We start from the raw sequence: 6,000 nt of genomic DNA, 5'->3' as shown, positions 1-6,000 counted from the left end.
CTATCAGTTTTGCACATCGAGAGACTGACATTTTTTCCCATTCCTCCTTGCAAAACAGCTCGAGCTCAGTGAGGTTGGATGGAGAGCATTTGTGAACAGCAGTTTTCAGTTCTTTCCACAGATTCTCGATTGGATTCAGGTCTGGACTTTGACTTGGCCATTCTAACACCTGGATATGTGTATTTTTGAACCATTCCATTGTAGATTTTGCTTTATGTTTTGGATCATTGTCTTGTTGGAAGACAAATCTCCGTCCCAGTCTCAGGTCTGTTGCAGACTCCATCAGGTTTTCCTGCGCCGACAGAGATGGCCGCCTCGCTTCGCGGTCCTAGGAAACTATGCAGTTTTTTGTTTTTTTTACGTGTTATTTCTTACACTAGTACCCCAGGTCATCTTAGGTTTCATTACATACAGTCAAGAAGAACTACTGAATATAAGATCAGCGTCAACTCACCATCAGTACGACCAAGAATATGTTTTCCGCGACGCGGATCCCGTGTTCTGCCTTACAAACAGGACAACGGAATGGATCGCATGCAGCGACCCAAGAAAACTACTCCGAAAAAGAGGGAAACGAGGCGGTCTTCTGGTCAGACTCCGAAAAAGGGCACATCGCGCACCACTCCCCAGCATTCTTCTTGCCAATGTCCAAGGTGGACGAAATCCGAGCAAGGGTGGCATTCCAGAGGGACATCAGAGACTGCAACGTTCTCTGCTTCACGGAAACATGGCTCACTGGAGAGACGCTATCCGATGCGGTGCAGCCAACGGGTTTCTCCACGCATCGCGCCGACAGAAACAAACATCTTTCTGGTAAGAAGAGTGGCGGGGGCGTATGCCTCATGACTATCGAGACATGGTGTGATGAAGGAAACATACAGGAACTCCTTCTGTTCACCTGATTTAGAATTCCTCACAATCAAATGTAGACCGCATTATCTTCCAAGAGAATTCTCTTCGATTATAATCACAGCCGTATATATCCCCCCCCAAGCGGACACATCGATGGCTCTGAACAAACTTTATTTAACTCTTTGCAAACTGGAAACCATTTATCCAGAGGCTGCATTCATTGTAGCTGGGGATTTTAACAAAGCTAATCTGAAAACAAGACTCCCTAAATTTAATCAGCATATCGATTGCGCAACCAGGGGTGGTAAAACCTTGGATCATTGTTACTCTAACTTCCGCGACGCATATAAGGCCCTGCCCCGCCCCGCCCCCCTTTCGGAAAAGCTGACCACGACTCCATTTTGCTGATCCCTGCCTACAGGCAGAAACTAAAACAAGAGGCTCCCACGCTGAGGTCTGTCCAACGCTGGTCAGACCAAGCTGTCTCCACACTCCAAGACTGCTTCCATCACGTGGACTGGGACATGTTTTGTATTGCGTCAGATAAAAATATTGACGAATACGCTGATTCGGTGTGCGAGTTCATTAGAACGTGCGTCGAAGATGTCGTTCCCATAGCAACGATAAAAACATTCCCTAACCAGAAACCGTGGATTGATGGCAGCATTCGCGTGAAACTGAAAGCGCGAACCACTGCTTTTAATCAGGGCAAGGTGACCGGAAACATGACAGAATATAAACAATGCAGCTATTCCCTCCGCAAGGCTATTAAACAAGCTAAGCGTCAGTACAGAGACAAAGTGGAATCTCAATTCAATGGCTCAGACACAAGAGGCATGTGGCAGGGTCTACAGTCAATCACGGACTACAAGAAGAAACCCAGCCCAGTCAAGGACCAGGATGTCTTGCTCCCAGGCAGACTAAATAACTTTTTTGCCCGCTTTGAGGACAATACAGTGCCACTGACACGGCCTGCAACGAAAACATGCGGTCTCTCCTTCACTGCAGCCGAGGTGAGTAAGACATTTAAACGTGTTAACCCTCGCAAGGCTGCAGGCTCAGACGGCATCCCCAGCCGCGCCCTCAGAGCATGCGCAGACCAGCTGGCCGGTGTGTTTACGGACATATTCAATCAATCCCTATACCAGTCTGCTGTTCCCACATGCTTCAAGAGGGCCACCATTGTTCCTGTTCCCAAGAAAGCTAAGGTAACTGAGCTAAACGACTACCGCCCGTAGCACTCACTTCCGTCATCATGAAGTGCTTTGAGAGACTAGTCAAGGACCATATCACCTCCACCCTACCTGACACCCTAGACCCACTCCAATTTGCTTACCGCCCAAATAGGTCCACAGACGATGCAATCTCAACCACACTGCACACTGCCCTAACCCACCTGGACAAGAGGAATACCTATGTGAGAATGCTGTTCATCGACTACAGCTCGGCATTCAACACCATAGTACCCTCCATGCTCGTCATCAAGCTCGAGACCCTGGGTCTCGACCCCGCCCTGTGCAACTGGGTACTGGACTTCCTGACGGGCCGCCCCCAGGTGGTGAGGGTAGGCAACATCATCTCCTCCCCGCTGATCCTCAACACGGGGGGCCCCACAAGGGTGCGTTCTGAGCCCTCTCCTGTACTCCCTGTTCACCCACGACTGCGTGGCCATGCACGCCTCCAACTCAATCATCAAGTTTGCGGACGACACAACAGTGATAGGCTTGATTACCAACAACGACGAGACGGCCTACAGGGAGGAGGTGAGGACCCTCGGAGTGTGGTGTCAGGAAAATAACCTCACACTCAACGTCAACAAAACTAAGGAGATGATTGTGGACTTCAGGAAACAGCAGAGGGAACACCCCCCCTATCCACATCGATGGAACAGTAGTGGAGAGGGTAGCAAGTTTTAAGTTCCTCGGCATACACATCACAGACAAACTGAATTGGTCCACTCACACTGACAGCGTCGTGAAGAAGGCGCAGCAGCGCCTCTTCAACCTCAGGAGGCTGAAGAAATTTGGCTTGTCACCAAAAGCACTCACAAACTTCTACAGATGCACAATCGAGAGCATCCTGGCGGGCTGTATCACCGCCTGGTACGGCAACTGCTCCGCCCTCAACCGTAAGGCTCTCCAGAGGGTAGTGAGGTCTGCACAACGCATCACCGGGGGCAAACTACCTGCCCTCCAGGACACCTACACCACCCGATGTTACAGGAAGGCCATAAAGATCATCAAGGACATCAACCACCCGAACCACTGCCTGTTCACCCCGCTATCATCCAGAAGGCGAGGTCAGTACAGGTGCATCAAAGCTGGGACCGAGAGACTGAAAAACAGCTTCTATCTCAAGGCCATCAGACTGTTAAACAGCCACCACTAACATTGAGTGGCTGCTGCCAACACACTGTCATTGACACTGACCCAACTCCAGCCACTTTAATAATGGGAATTGATGGGAAATTATGTAAATATATCACTAGCCACTTTAAACAATGCTACCTTATATAATGTTACTTACCCTACATTATTAATCTCATATGCATACGTATATACTGTACTCTACATCATCGACTGCATCCTTATGTAATACATGTATCACTAGCCACTTTAACTATGCCACTTTGTTTACTTTGTCTACATACTCATCTCATATGTATATACTGTACTCGATACCATCTACTGTATGCTGCTCTGTACCATCACTCATTCATATATCCTTATGTACATATTCTTTATCCCCTTACACTGTGTATAAGACAGTAGTTTTGGAATTGTTAGTTAGATTACTTGTTGGTTATCACTGCATTGTCGGAACTAGAAGCACAAGCATTTCGCTACACTCGCATTAACATCTGCTAACCATGTGTATGTGACAAATACAATTTGATTTGATTTGATTTGATTTGATTCCAGAATGGTCCTGTATTTGGCTCCATCCATCTTCCCATCAATTTTAACCATCTTCCCTGTCCCTGCTGAAGAAAAGCAGGCCCAAACCATGATGCTGCCACCACCATGTTTGACAGTGGGGATGGTGTGTTCAGGGTGATGAGCTATGTTGCTTTTACGCCAAACATAACGTTTTGCATTGTTGCCAAAAAGTTCAATTTTGGTTTCATCTGACCAGAGCACCTTCTTCCACATGTTTGGTGTGTCTCCCAGGTGGCTTGTGGCAAACTTTAAACAACACTTTTTATGGATATCTTTAAGAAATGTCTTTCTTCTTGCCACTCTTCCATAAAGGCCAGATTTGTGCAATATACGACTGATTGTTGTCCTATGGACAGAGTCTCCCACCTCAGCTGTAGATCTCTGCAGTTCATCCAGAGTGATCATGGGCCTCTTGGCTGCATCTCTGATCAGTCTTCTCCTTGTATGAGCTGAAGGTTTAGAGGGATGGCCAGGTCTTGGTAGATTTGCAGCGGTCTGATACTCCTTCCATTTCAATATTATCGCTTGCACAGTGCTCCTTGGGATGTTTAAAGCTTGGGAAATCTTTTTGTATCCAAATCCGTCTTTAAACTTCTTCACAACACTATCTCGGACCTGCCTGGTGTGTTCCTTGTTCTTCATGATGCTCTCTGCGCTTTTAACGGACCTCTGAGACTATCACAGTGCAGGTGCATTTATACGGATACTTGATTACACACAGGTGGATTGTATTTATCATCATTAGTCATTTAGGTCAACATTGGATCATTCAGAGATCCTCACTGAACTTCTGGAGAGAGTTTGCTGCACTGAAAGTAAAGGGGCTGAATAATTTTGCACGCCCAATTTTTCAGTTTTTGATTTGTTAAAAAAGTTTGAAATATCCAATAAATGTCGGTCCACTTCATGATTGTGTCCCACTTGTTGTTGATTCTTCACAAAAAAATACAGTTTTATATCTTTATGTTTGAAGCCTGAAATGTGGCAAAAGGTCGCAAAGTTCAAGGGGGCCGAATACTTTCGCAAGGCACTGTATATATATATATATATATATATATATATATATATATATATATATATATATATGTATATATATCACTTTCCATTGGTTGCAATAATTTTTTATAATAATTTAAAGGGATGATGGTTCCTGTACAGGAACCAAATCAGCGGAAATTTCAGAGTGCCACCTATAGTACTCGATAAAACTCAAACTTTCATTAAAACACACACGCAAGATACTCAATTAAAGCTACACTCGTTGTGAATCTAGCCAACATGTCAGATTTGTAAAATGCTTTTCAGCGAAAGCATGAGAAGCTATTATCTGATAGCATGCACCCCCCGAAATACCTGAACGAGACCTAAACAAAATATTTTGCGTTAGCCGGCGCTACACAAAACGCAGAAATAAAATATAAAACATTCATTACCTTTGACGAGTTTCTTTGTTGGCACTCCTATATGTCCCATAAACATCACAATTGGGTCTTTTTCCCGATTAAATCCGTCATTGTATACCCAAAATGTCATTTTATGAAGGCCGGTCTGATCCAGGAAAATTCACCTTTATAAGACGCAACGTCACTTATTAAAATTAAAAAAGTTGCCTATAAATTTTTACAAATCACTTCAAACTACTTTTGTAAACGAACTTTAGGTATTAATAAACGTTAATAATCGATCAAATTGATCACGGGGTGATCTGTATTCGATAGCATCAAGTCTTGAAATCATCGTCCATTTTTCACTTTCATAACTTCCTCTGGTGCGCCCCAAGACAGGAAGTGCCTATACGTCATCTCACCAAGGATAAACCAGCCATGAAATGCCAGTACTGGCGACATCGGGTGGAAGCTATAGGCATTGTAATCGGAACCTCATCTATTTTCTATCGCCTTAGACAATACATTGACTGGCGGATGAATATTGTTTTTGTGTTTTTGGTGAACAGTTTTCCCAGGGATTTTTACTCCTAAACACGTTCTGTTATAGCCACAGTCACGATTTAACCAGTTTTAGAGACTTCAGAGTGTTTTCTATACACACATACTTATCATATGCATATACTATATTCCTGGCATGAGTAGCAGGACTTTGAAATGTTGCGTGATTTTTAACAAAAAGCTGAGAAAAGTTGTGAAAATTTGCATCATCCCTAACAGGTTTTAAATCAAATTGAAAATCTCTTTCAGTTTTGAATCCGGTG

The sequence above is a fragment of the Oncorhynchus gorbuscha genome, linkage group LG06, assembly GCF_021184085.1.
Source record: "Oncorhynchus gorbuscha isolate QuinsamMale2020 ecotype Even-year linkage group LG06, OgorEven_v1.0, whole genome shotgun sequence".
Classification (NCBI taxonomy): Eukaryota; Metazoa; Chordata; class Actinopteri; order Salmoniformes; family Salmonidae; genus Oncorhynchus; species Oncorhynchus gorbuscha.
Note: the sequence above shows the minus strand (reverse complement) of the source record.